Source organism: Peromyscus eremicus, chromosome 2 (genome assembly GCF_949786415.1).
Source record: "Peromyscus eremicus chromosome 2, PerEre_H2_v1, whole genome shotgun sequence".
Classification (NCBI taxonomy): domain Eukaryota; kingdom Metazoa; phylum Chordata; class Mammalia; order Rodentia; family Cricetidae; genus Peromyscus; species Peromyscus eremicus.
Genome location: NC_081417.1, coordinates 70,622,644 through 70,635,698, shown reverse-complemented (window position 1 = coordinate 70,635,698; position 13,055 = coordinate 70,622,644). Strand labels below are relative to the sequence as shown.

At 34.2% G+C, this 13,055-nt stretch overlaps 1 protein-coding gene across 5 annotated transcripts in view; it reads right to left on the bottom strand.

The window, feature by feature from the left end:
- Positions 1-317: 317 nt before the first annotated feature.
- Positions 318-13,055, bottom strand: part of Cylc2 (cylicin 2) — a 30,164-nt gene continuing 17,426 nt past the window's right edge. For 4 of the 5 annotated variants that reach the window (XM_059254344.1, XM_059254346.1, XM_059254348.1 and 1 more), the window contains one exon: positions 318-482. The gene's annotated coding sequence lies outside the window, so the exon portion shown is untranslated. Of the gene's footprint in view, positions 483-12,370; positions 12,464-13,055 lie in introns of all 5 variants that reach the window. The other variant, XM_059254345.1, reaches the window with a different exon arrangement.

The window sequence follows — 13,055 nt, the reverse complement described above, 5'->3', positions numbered from 1 at the left end:
AACATTACAAATATAAAGAGGTAAATGAAAATATTTGGAATTGTTTTTAGGGAATAATGATACCCATTCATCTGTAAACCTGGAGGGCAACCTGAGTATCTCTTGCAAGTCCTAACCGTACAATCGAGAACTCACTGTGTGTGAAAAGGAGATTTTGTGACAAAGGAGACCAGGTCCCTCTCTTCTACCATGATGTTGAGGAGGGAAAAAAATGAAGGAAAACCCAGAGAAAAGGATGAAAATGCCACTGCCCACGATAACCATATGCATGGTTGTAAATTAAATTGTAGCTACAACATGTAGAAACATAGGCAGACTTATCCATAGAGAGATGTTTTTAATGGATATCCTCATCTGATGTTAAAATTCATTCATTTCAAAATTAGAGCTGCCTGGCAACTTCATGGACATGAAGATAATCAAGAGAATGAGATGTTACACTCCTCCACAGTGGCGATATTGAACACATCTTCATGGTAGTCCTGGAATATAATCATACAAGAGCAACATCAAATGTCATGCATAAGCCCAATATGGCAATTGTATCAGATGAAATGAATATCAATATGCACATGCTAGGAACTCGACTATCTGAAATTGATAATATATTACATTGATAACTATATTTATAGATAAATAAAGATCTGTAAACAGAACCATCTCTACATCTCTATCATTTCTTGGTTTGACCTTGTATTGGGAACCATTAGCTGGGGTTAGTCTCCTTATTTCCACTGTCTGGCTTCACATTCATTTGCAGTAGCTATCTATCGGTATTTGTCATGCTAAACAAAACACTAAATTCAAATTTCAGGAGAACCAGGCAGACCATAATAAGATGTAAGGGAGATATTTTCTAACAGTGAAAAATATTGAAAACCAAAAGTGAGCTGTTTGGAAAGCTGAATTACTCTGCAATATCTAGCATGTTTACTGAGAGCCCCAGGAAAACTCAAGGGAAATGTGCTTGAGATGCTAGAGGTTAAACCTGGATCAATAATTCTGTGATCCTACATACATCATTTAACTTTTAAATGTGTTCTGTATGAGCCTGGATCTTTCTATAAATAGTCACGACCCTATTTCCTTCTCTAATCAACAATAACACTTTATAGTGTTCCCATGCTGTTAATTCAGGTTCATTTAGCCCAAGGCTAAACTGCATCATTTCCTTAGCTGTTAACCAAATCCTTTCTTTAGAAACTCTGAAACTGTTTTTCTCTGATTCACCATAAAATTACCATGTGGTAATGATGGGAATTATTTCTTTTTTACACTCAATAACAAAAAACCCATAAAAGTTAGTATTTTGAGATCCATAACATTAATTCATGAAGTGATTCATCACCTAAAGATTTGCTACATTTTTAGCCTGAGGAAAAAAAAACTGGTGCATAGTTTTCATAGTCTATATTAGTGGCTCTCAACCTTCCTAATGCTGTGACCCTTTAGTACAGTTTTCATGTTGTAGTAACCCCTGATCATAAAATAATTTTATTGCTACTTCATTACTAGAATTTTGATACTGTTATGAATCATAATGTGAATATATGATACCAGAATATCTGATATGTGACCATTGTGAAAAGGTCATCCAACTGCCCAAATGGGTCACAATCCACAGGTTGACAACCACTGGTCCATAAGAAACATCACAACCTTTTAACACTACATGTTAAAAAACTAAAACACAAGTATTTTTATTTTATTTTGAGTTATACTCCAGATTGAAAGAAAGATTTCTGTTTGAGGGTTTTTAAAAGAGAAGCTGTGAACAATTATTAAGAGAGAAACATGACAGAAATTACAGGTTTTGAAACTGCATACACTGGCCAGGCGGTGGTGGTGCATGTCTTTAATCTCAGCACTTGGGAGGCAGAGCCAGGTGAATCTCTGTGAGTTCAAGGCCAGCCTGGTCTAAAGAGCAAGATCCAGGACAGCACCAAAGCTACACAGAGAAACCCTGTCTCAAACACACACACACACACACACACACACACACACACACACACACACACACAGAAACTGCAAACACACACCACATACACACTGCAGTATTAGTTGTTTATCCCAAAGAAATAAGTACCAACTGTTTGAACAGCAAATTTAGACCAAGTTTCAGTGTTAACCTATACCAAATTGGGTAATGTACATATATATTATTCCAGCTATGGAAGCTGTAAATGGAAGGCAGGCTTTCTTAGAAGCCAGTAGGTCTCTTTGGAGAAAGACCTACTGATACTCAAAAGACTACAATTCGTCCACTCAATTTATTTACTAATAAGTGACTTTTGAACAGCTGTTAGAATAGACTTAAAATATATGATGCAAAATACTGAGACATGTACAGAATCATTGATTGTATCCATTTTCCTCATTATCAGTAATTATTTCTCCCTATTTTTAAAGGAAATTCTCCAAGTTACATGAATTATTACTCCATAATTTGATAAAGATATATGTTGAAAAATTTTTGAGTAATCCTCCTCAACTTGCTATTTAAAGAATTGGCACTGCATGAAAATACTACACAGATGTAAAACTTGAACATAATGTGGGGATGTTTATGCATTTTAGGTTAGTAACTCTCTTGAGGCAAACATTTTTTTGTTTGTTTGTTTGTAGCTCATAAACCTTGTAAAACATAACTGCATAAACTCAGAGTAATGGTTTTAGATTCTTCCTATCTTTTGTGAAATTGAGTCCTCTTGACGCAACACTAATGGTCTTGGTCCTCATAGCCATCTTTCTGTGCCTCATTTTCCAAAATTGCTCAGCTCCTTTTGGACTCAACTTTTGCCACTCTCCACCCTTCATCTAGTTTGAAGTACCATTACAGAATGACTGTCACTTCCTCTGAAACAGCTAAACTCCCCTAACTTGAAACAGCAAAGCTCAGTGATAAATTACTTAGCCATTAAACTTCTATCTTAGGGGTCAAATGTATTTGATGCATAACTATTTTGTGTACCCTTGTATTTGGAAAAAATACATCTGAACTCAAACAATGTTAAATCAAATCAAATGAGAAACAGTTGCACAAATAGATGAATGCCGAATGAAATATGCTGTCCTCACAGTGCAAAACAAAATGTATAGAAAACCCATTCAATTATTTCTATATATGTACAAGCTGGTAGTGTTGATGTTAACTGAAAATCTAAATATATAGACACCAAGGGGATCCTTCTATGAAGTGTTAGAAAACACTACTGATTGGAAGCAGATAGCCTCATAGCCACACTGTCATTTTGAATGGTATCCTACTTTTTTTTTTCCTTTTTTAAAATTGTTTTTTAATTTTATCTTTTTTTATTTTATAATTTAATTCAATTTTACATATCAGCCATGGATTCCCCTGTTCTCCCCCCTCCCTCCCCCCCCTCCTCCCAGCCCACCCCCGTTCCCATCTCCTCCAGGGCAAAGACTCCCCTGAGGATTGAGTTCAACCCCGTAGATTTGAGAACCATTCTGTTATTGATGCCTCTATGAACAACATTCACAAATTGGAGCATCCATGATGGCAATTGCTTAGGAATGTAACATTATACTCTGCATAGTAAGATGACAAATGAGCACTAGCTTCTTGTTTTTCAGGTTTGCTGGTTTCTAAATTATATAGGTTGGTTCAATCACTCCAGAAGTTTGAGTTAACTTATGCTGTCTTTAAATTGCACTTGAACTTTGTGAATGCTTTTATGTCCCTCTGCTTCTGTCCAGATCCCCGCGAAAGAAATCATTCAATGTCTCTAGCCTTAAACTAAATGTGTAGATTTAGAAAAATTGCCTTCATTAAAGAATGTTACATAAAACATATGATGGAGAATAGATTGTTTTTCAAGTTTCTTTGATTTTTGTGTGGAAGTGACTAAATATGATTTTAGTTTTTCCAGGTGCTTGTTACTTCACTAATCAACTATGTCTAAGTTATTATCTCTATTGGTAGCTTGTCTAAATATTCTCCATATTTCAGTATTTAATGGATTAAATATGTCTTTGAATTGTGTTTCATTACTAACTGAAATAGTTTATAATTATATTGTAAAATAGAACATACAGGGATAAAAATTCCAGGATTTAATTCTGCACATAAACACAAACTCCACATACATACACATACAAGCACACACACACACTGCAGTATCATCTATTTTTCCAAGAGAAATAAATATAAACTACTCAAACAGCAAACTTTAGATGAGGTTTCTGTGTCATCATATATAAAATTAAATTTTTATAATTAATATTAATAATATTATAATTTATCCAGTGATCAATTACAAAATTGAAACAATATATTCAGAATAGGAGCTAGTTTTGCAATAGGTAGTGTTTATTATTGTCATTGTCTTTTATTATTCATGCTATATTTATCTTAGCATGCAACTTCTAAAGGTTAGATGTTAAATTTTTGATTTTTATCAAATGTCTTCCAGTCAAATGAATCCATAGTATGTTTAGTGTTAAACATAAATTATAATCCTAAAAATGCAAGGTGACATAAATTATCATAAAATATCGAACTAAAATTAATTACATATTTTTCTGCCCATCATTTCCATTTCATTGCTGTACTATATTTTTGCCAGTCGTCAACAATCTTAACAGAGATTGCATTGTTATTAACCACTGAAAGAGCAGGAAGAACCATAGTACCTTAAGCTTTGAGATCTCTCTCTCTTTCTCCTCTCTCTCTCTCTCTCTCTCTCTCTCTCTCTCTCTCTCTCTCTCTCTCTTTCTCTTTCTCTCTCTTTCTCTCTCTCCTCTCTCTCCTCTCTCTCTCTCTCTCTCTCTCTCTCTCTCTCTCTCTCTCTCTCTCTCTCTCCCTCTCACACACACACACACACACACACACACACACACACACACACACACACACGGTCTGTTTACTCTGAGAAACCACATTTTACCTCTCCAAATTTATAACTGTCTCAAGAAGGACAGTCATGAGGGCTTTGATAGGGAAGCCATTTCAGACCACAATTGGGGAAGCCATGTCATTTCACATTCCCACAGAACTACATTAAACCCATCAACAACTTCAAAGAAGCAAGTTTAAGAAGTCTTTGTTCAAAGAGAATGAAAGCAAAGGTTTGTGTAGCTCCAGGTGACTCCATGTTCTGAGTTTCTGATATTTGATTTTCTGGTTCTAGAATTTTGTGATGTCCAGATACGTTTATTTCCTAACACTCTGAGAGATTGCTCAAAGCTTTCTTTTAATAATCTAAGATATTTTGAATTTATATTAGTATTACCAAATTTCATATGGCAAAGGTATGACTAAACTTCTACAATACAACAAAAAGTGTTTTCACTCATCAAAAATTTACTAATGTAAAATTTAAAAGAATTTTAAATTTATTAAGTTATTGCAAAATTTGTACAGATGATATCTATTTTGTTTCACTGAAATTCTATAAATGATTCACACTGAATATTGGAGATAGAACAGTATTTACCGAAAAAGAGTGGTTGCCTTTACTCTCTGGGAAATAGGGTAAAATATGAGACAAATATTCAAATTACAATGAAATGATTTTTTTCTCTTCTGCCAGCTTCCAAGCTTATGGAAGAATAAAATATGAAGGCAATTTTACCAGGTGAACTGGGAGAATTACAGGCTTCATATGTCACAGTAGAAATTAATGCTAGTAGTATCTTTTGCTTCCCTTTCCTTCAGGTTCCTTTTCTTTTCTGGCAGTATTATTAGAAGAAATGATTTTTTTTTTGGAGCATCTAGTCAAAAAGAAAACTATTTTAAATAAGTGTCAGTGTCGAAAGAGTAGACCAGGATAAAGAAAATACAATTGGAGAAGCGTCCTCAGTGCCTATCTAAAGGCTTGTAGCACACAGGTTCTGGATACAAGGAGAACTCTGCCACTTCTTCAAAACTGTAATCAGTGGGAGACCAACTGGGTTATCAGCAGTGTGAGGTTCTGAGCCTAGTAGAGACTATTCTGCAGATGAAGGAGTAGTTAAGGTGATGTCATGTCCAGGAAACATTGAGGAAATTTTTCTTAAATTATTTAAAGTTGATACATTATATGAATAACCTTTACTCTATAGGCTCATGACCAGCATTGCATAATTATATGTCTGAAAGTGGGAAAAATGTAATCAATATGAATTAGTAATAACAAGTCTCCTTTTTATTGGTGGGGAGTGGGTAGGGAATAAAATCATTGCAAAAGGCAGCAAAGGCATTCTATTTTCACCTTAACCTTAATACTCACAGCACCCCTATATACCCATTCAGGGTTTTCCATCACTGTAATCACTAGCTCCTTCTACATGGCTAAAGCCCAAGGCATCTCTAGGAAAAATGACTGGCCCTCAAACTGCTAAGGCCACGGAATTTTTCAACATACACAGGCACAGAAGCTGATATTGAAGATTGGAGCTTTTATTCTATTTTATCATTTGACTCTGCACCACAGGAAGCACTCCCCAGGTCTCCACACCTTCTATTACTGAGTGCTCTATGCTTTCTCATTTAGGATCTTAATAAACTGACTTCGGTTAAACATGATGTCAAAAACAAGATGTTTTCCAGGCATTTATTTATATGTTAAAGTCATAACTGTAAGACAGCTATGATTTCATTAAAGAAAGGAGAAGAAAAATAGTATTGGGAAATAAACTAGATTTCCTTTGTTTTTTCATTCACAACATTTTTTCTTTATTTCATTTTATATACTAACCACAGTTTCCCCTCCCTCCTCTCCTTCTGTTCCCTCCTTCCCCCCACCCACTCCTCCTCTCTCCATTCAGATGCTGTTTAAGGTCTCCCTTTGGAATCCACAAAGCATGGCATATCAAGTTGCAGCAGGACCAATCACCTCCCCCCTGCATCAAGGCATGGCAGCATTAGCCAGAACCTGGAAACAACCTAGATGCTCCTCAACTTAAGAATGAATAAAGAAAATGTGTTACATATACACAAATGTGGTACATTTACTACTACTCAGCAGTAAAAAAAAAAACAAAACAAAACAATGATATCATGAAATTTGCAGGCAAATGGATGGAATAAGCTAGATTTCCATTCATCAAATTGTAATACTTACAAGGAGACTTTGCACACTTGAACTACAGGGTCTGATCTACTCTCAACCACCACACTTAATATGTGTTGAGCTTGATCTGAGAATTTTTTTTGTTTTATAAACGACATTGAACTCACAATAATTGCTTACTTTCTGGAGAAATAAAGACCCTTTTAATCTAATCCTCTTGGTGTGACTTCTTATGGAAGTAATTTACACACCTTCATTTACTTTTTTTTTTTTTTTTTGGTTTTTTGAGACAGGGTTTCTCTGTGTAGCTTTGCGCCTTTCCTGGGACTCACTTGGTAGCCCAGGCTGGCCTTGAACTCACAGAGATCCGCCTGGCTCTGCCTCCCAAGTGCTGGGATTAAAGGCGTGCGCCACCACCGCCCGGCTCATTTACTTTTTTTAAAGGACCATTTTTGCTTGAGGGTATTATGGTTTTGTTCCTCCTAAAAGATTTTTTTTTAATTTTTAAAATAACTTAACATCACTCTGTACTTCTTTGTACGTAGTAAGTCTAGACAAAAGAGAAAATGAGAAGTCATTTTCACCATAAATAAGAGGCATGTTCCTCATATTCTCCTCTGTATATAGGTACCAAATACTGGAAGTATTGTACACATTTATTGACATTTCTGAGTTGATGGTTGGAGGTTTTAATTTATTTAGATTAATAGTATTTTAGGATTTTTTTTTGTACTTTATTTATTAAAGTTTAATACATATTTTTATTGTGTTCCAATTTTTATACTTTGGTCATATTCACTCTTATCCCTTAACTCCTTCCAGATTCACTTCTATTCCATATCCAACCAATTTTTTGTCCTAAGTTTTTTTGTTTGTTTGTTTCGATTTTTTTTTTCTTAAGACATTTTCTGTTCATTTTACATACCAACCAGATTCCCCTGTCCTCCCTCCTCCCACCCTTCAGACCTCACCCCAAAACCACACCCTCATTCCCACCTCCTCCACAGCAAAGTCTCCCATGAGGAGTCAGCAGAGCCTGGTACACTCAGTTGAGGCACGTACAAGCCCCTCCTCCCCCCACCAAAGCTGCACAAAGTGTCCCACCATAGGCGCTAGGCTCCAAAAAGCCAGGTCATGCACTAGGGATGGGTCCCATTTCCACTGCCTGGGGGCCTCCTAAACAGTTCAAGCTAAAGTTTTTTAAACCCATCAGTTAAAATACTGCTGTCTATATACTCCTTTGTATTTGCCATCTACTGAAGCATGTTCTATTATCAGGGACGATGCCTTTAAAGAAAACTAACTCTCCCTCTCCTAGCAACTGTTAAACGCCATTGACTACCTAGGGGTGAGAAATAATCACTACCTCTCCCTTCTATGATGGGATTTTGTTTAGTTTGATCTTGCACAGTTCTTGGGTATGCTGTCAAAATAATTGTGTCTTTATATGAGTAACTTTGCTGTTAAGTCCAGAAATCAGTCTTTGCAGACAAAAGGACAGAGATACCACAGAGTAACTAACCATTTTCTGATCGGAATCAAGGCTACTTCTACAAAATGGAACCCTTATCTGGAACCACTATATAGGCTGTAGCTAAATTCGTCCTAGGCTGTAGGAGATGAACTGTTTCAGCATCGTAGATTTACAGTGCACACACACAATTCTCATGTGTGCATCTGCTTATTTAAGGAACTATTACTTTTCTTATTATGGACTAAACTGGAGCCACATACTTTTTCCCTGATTTTTTTTTTAATTCGAAAGACTTGTTTTCACTGAAGATATAGTTTATTTTTAGTTACGTGTACATACATGTCTGTAGGTGTGCAGGTATGTGCACATGTGTGTGGATGTCCTCAGAAACCAGAAGATGGTGTCATATCTCATGAAACTGGTTTTATAAGCAGTAAATCAAGTCATTTGTAAGATAGTAAATGCTCTTAAATACTGAGTTATCTCTCCAGCCTAGAATTCACAAATTTTTAATTCACTCTGTGGAAGCTACATGAAAGATGATAGCAAGCCTAAATTAAAACCTGCTCCTTGAACTATGTATAAATATCCAAGATGAGAGAAAGGAAAGCAAAATCACTTGACAGTGTAGCCAAAGTACAACCAATTTGGAGATTTCAGTGTCTCTAGAGAAACAGTTTTAGCCAAATGCTTAAATTTTAGAGAAACAGTTTTAGCCAAATGCTTAAATTTCTAGATACACTCTTTTCAGCCTTAAAATTGTATTAGATGATTTCTTCTGATTAGAACTCAGAGACTCTTCTATGATGTATTTTATGTAAACAAAAGCAACTGAGAAGCTTTTATCCCCACCTTGCTGTTAATGAGAAGTAAACTGCTCCTAATCAAGCAAGAAATGCAAGGTGTGTAAGACTGAAAACCAATGAGCCTGCATACGTTTTGCAGCTAATGTCCAGATCATGTGGGATTTTGCTTCACTGTGTGGTGAGAGAGAAAATTAAAGAACTTTTAGAAGGAGACTCAACCAAGATTGGTCTATGTTACAAGTGCAGGAGGATACATCCACCAGACATCTGCTTGTGGTTGGATGAATTTTGATTTTTAATGAATGACTATTAGAATGAACTGTACCTTTTAGTGATTTTCCAAGTAATTATTATCTTATATTTCATTATTTTATAGATTAATAAGCAACTTTCAAGAATGTGTCTAATAGATTTCATTCTTAGAAGGTATGTGTTGGTGCAGAAGTGCAGGGTTTGCATCTCATGATATTTTTAAATCACTTCAAAAGTATGCTGCTGTGGTTAAATACAAGTTTAGATAATTTAAGTTAGTGCTGACTTATTGCCCTCTAACGTTACAATAGATGTTGCTTTTGATGTCAACAGTTTTTTATTCCTTTGAAGAAAAGATTTTGAGGTGCTTTTGTTATAGATATGTATATTCTTTCTGGAAGACTATATAATATTGCATTTTTACCTAACCCTTAAAAACACTTCCCAAGATGTTTATTGAATACTGCAATTTTACTTCTGTGGAATAACAAAAAAAAAAAAAACAAAAAAAACAAAACAAAAACTAACACATTATGTGACATGAAAGTGTTTCATTAAAAGTAAAATAGATAATTTATGGACCCCCAAGTGGCCTCCTTTTATGAGGACAACTCCTTGTCTTTCTCATAGGAATTTTCTACCACAAGAGACTGAACTAAATTTTTTTGTATTTTTTCCTGTTTTTTTTTCCCTTTAGAATTCAATCATGTTTATGTGAATCTCTTAATCTTAAAATTTCAAAGTATACGGTCTTATTTTTATAAAACTTACCATATGGTGTCAACATATTCTCTGTCTGTGAATTATGTTGCCTTCTAGTTTGTACTGTTCACCCGTATTCAATTTTTATTATATTTCATTTAATTAATGTTTTATTTTTTATTGTTGTTTTAAAAGCTATTGGGATCTTCCTCTACTCTATTATCCCAGCAGTTTAGTATGAGTATTCTGTGATATATTTCATGATGATTCTATCAAATGTCATCTCTAATATACTTAACTAACATTGATATACTAGTGATTGTTGATATGTACGTTGCAAATAGTACTACAGCAGGATTGCACCAAATTACTTACTACCCAGCAACGTTCTTCTTGTTCTGTTACCATCTTACTGATGTCAGACCTTTAAATTATCACCCCAATGTTTCTGAATTTATATCAGATTTTTAATTTATATCTCTCTGCTTAGAAAATTGAACTTTAAAAAAAATTATTAGGCCCTCATGTCTTCATCTTCAAAAATGTGTGTATAATTATATATCCTACTCTAATTTAGTTCTATAAGTTTGCTATTTAATTGTCTTTTTATTTTCAGTTAAAATATCTTTATCTTTTGTATCACATACAAATTTTTACTAATTTCCAAATAATTAGAAAAATAATAACTTGTGTATTCTGTTGGTTTTTAATGTAATTATTTTGTAGATAAAGATTTTTTTTCAAAGCCTTGTTGGGAAATTCTTTTTTTTGTTTGTTTGGTTTTTTGTTTTGTTTTGTTTTTTCGAGACAGGGTTTCTCTGTGTAGCTTTGTGCCTCTCCTGGAACTCACTTGGTAGCCCAGGCTGGCCTCGAACTCACAGAGATCCGCCTGGCTCTGCCTCCCAAGTGCTGGGATTAAAGGCGTGCGCCACCACCGCCCGGCTGGGAAATTCTTAATGTCTGTGTAAGATCAGCTTTCATCAGTAGATTTTATATGCTGCAGAAATATCTTTGTTGCAGAATATTCCTTTACCCTGTGTGAAGATGTGTCACTATGATTGGTTAATAAAAGCTAAATGGTCATAGCTAGGCAGGCTTTTTAAGCAGGATTTCAGGACAGAGAGAGCTCTGGGAAGAAGAAAGGCAGTATCACCAGCCAGATTTAAAGGGAGCAAGACATGCTGGAGGAGAGGTAAAAGCCATGAGTCACATGGCAGCACACAGATGAATAGAAATTGGTTGATTTAAGCCCAAGCTATAGGCCAAGTTTTCATAATTAATCAGTCTCTGTCTCATGATTTGTAGGCTGTTGGACCAAAAAAAATTCTGGTACATACTTTCTTAGCAGTTATATATTCATTCAGTAGAACAAAGAATTAACTAAGTTTTAGCATTTTTACTTATAGTTAATGCCTACAGCTTCCTGAGAGAGGTGCCTTTACATTTCACTATTGAGATGACAGGTTTCTCCCCTTTTTCAAGCTTGTGCTCAATAGTAACATCTGGTAATATCAATCACATGAGATATGATAATCAGATTATTTTCCTGGTAAGCTGAATAATATTGTTGGTGATGCACTTTTTATTTCAATGGTATCAGTTTCTCAATGAAACTAATCATTTAAATTTGTTTTAGAATATTGAGACCAATGAACAGTCATCTACATTTTTACAATCTGTTCTTATAGAATTGTTTAGTGAATGCTGAATATTATTATTTAGTTTATTCATTGTTTAGTAGAATATATAATATTTATATTAAATAAGATATTGGTGTGATATGTCTCCCATTATGTTTTAATATTTGTTTACATCAAGTCACCAGGAATAATTTTATAAGCAAACAGTGTGCTAATGGGATTTTTCTATATTACTTTCAACCTGAGAGTTCTGCGTCCTAAATATTGGGAGAAGGAACAAATGCCCAGAGTAATTTTACTTAATATTAAAGATTATTAGTCACAAAAGCTTATCAGCTTTCCATACACAGCGCTAGCACCCAGCAAGGTTTCCAAAAAATCAAATAGATTGTAAAACCAATCTCATTCCATTGGACCACATGGACTTTAATAGCCATAAACATATAGTTGTGTCTTAATTTCAAGGAAGAGATTACTTACTTGGTATGTGCATCCTTGCTCTTAAGAAAAGTCTCTATTAATGTCAGTTCTATTCTCAGACTCAGGAGTTAATATAAAAATACATCCAATTCTCTATATTCATAGAAAACACCAGAATATTTAACATCAACTACTTTAACGAGAACAAAAACTCTTTGTTTCATAGAAACAAACTCAATTTGTCAAATACTGTATGTACAATTAGTTTTAATGACAAATATATTTCAAATAAATAAAACTACATAAATTGTAGTTTTTATTACTTCTTAAATAAAAAGATAACTTCATGTTTGCAGCTAGTTAGTAAATACTTTTTTAAGTCATGACTTAAATTCAACTTTAAATTATATTTTATTTAGAATTACAAAATATTAGAAATATAAAATCTAAGCTTTATTTGTAGATCAGATATATATTTTCTAGATTGTGATTTCATTTACTATCATTAACCATTCTTAAACTGTTAATATTTATACATTTTTCTTGATTGCTAATGTTGTTTTTTATTGAAGAAATTCATTTGTATTTTATTGTGATATAACACCCTAAAATTCTGAAGTTCTTTTTAATTCCTTCAAATGCATAATCTTCACTCGGAGAAGGTAAGCAAAATGAATAAAAGTCAGTTATTTAAGAAGAAAGCCATGCCATTAAAATATACTTGAAAGTAAAATTATGAATGGAA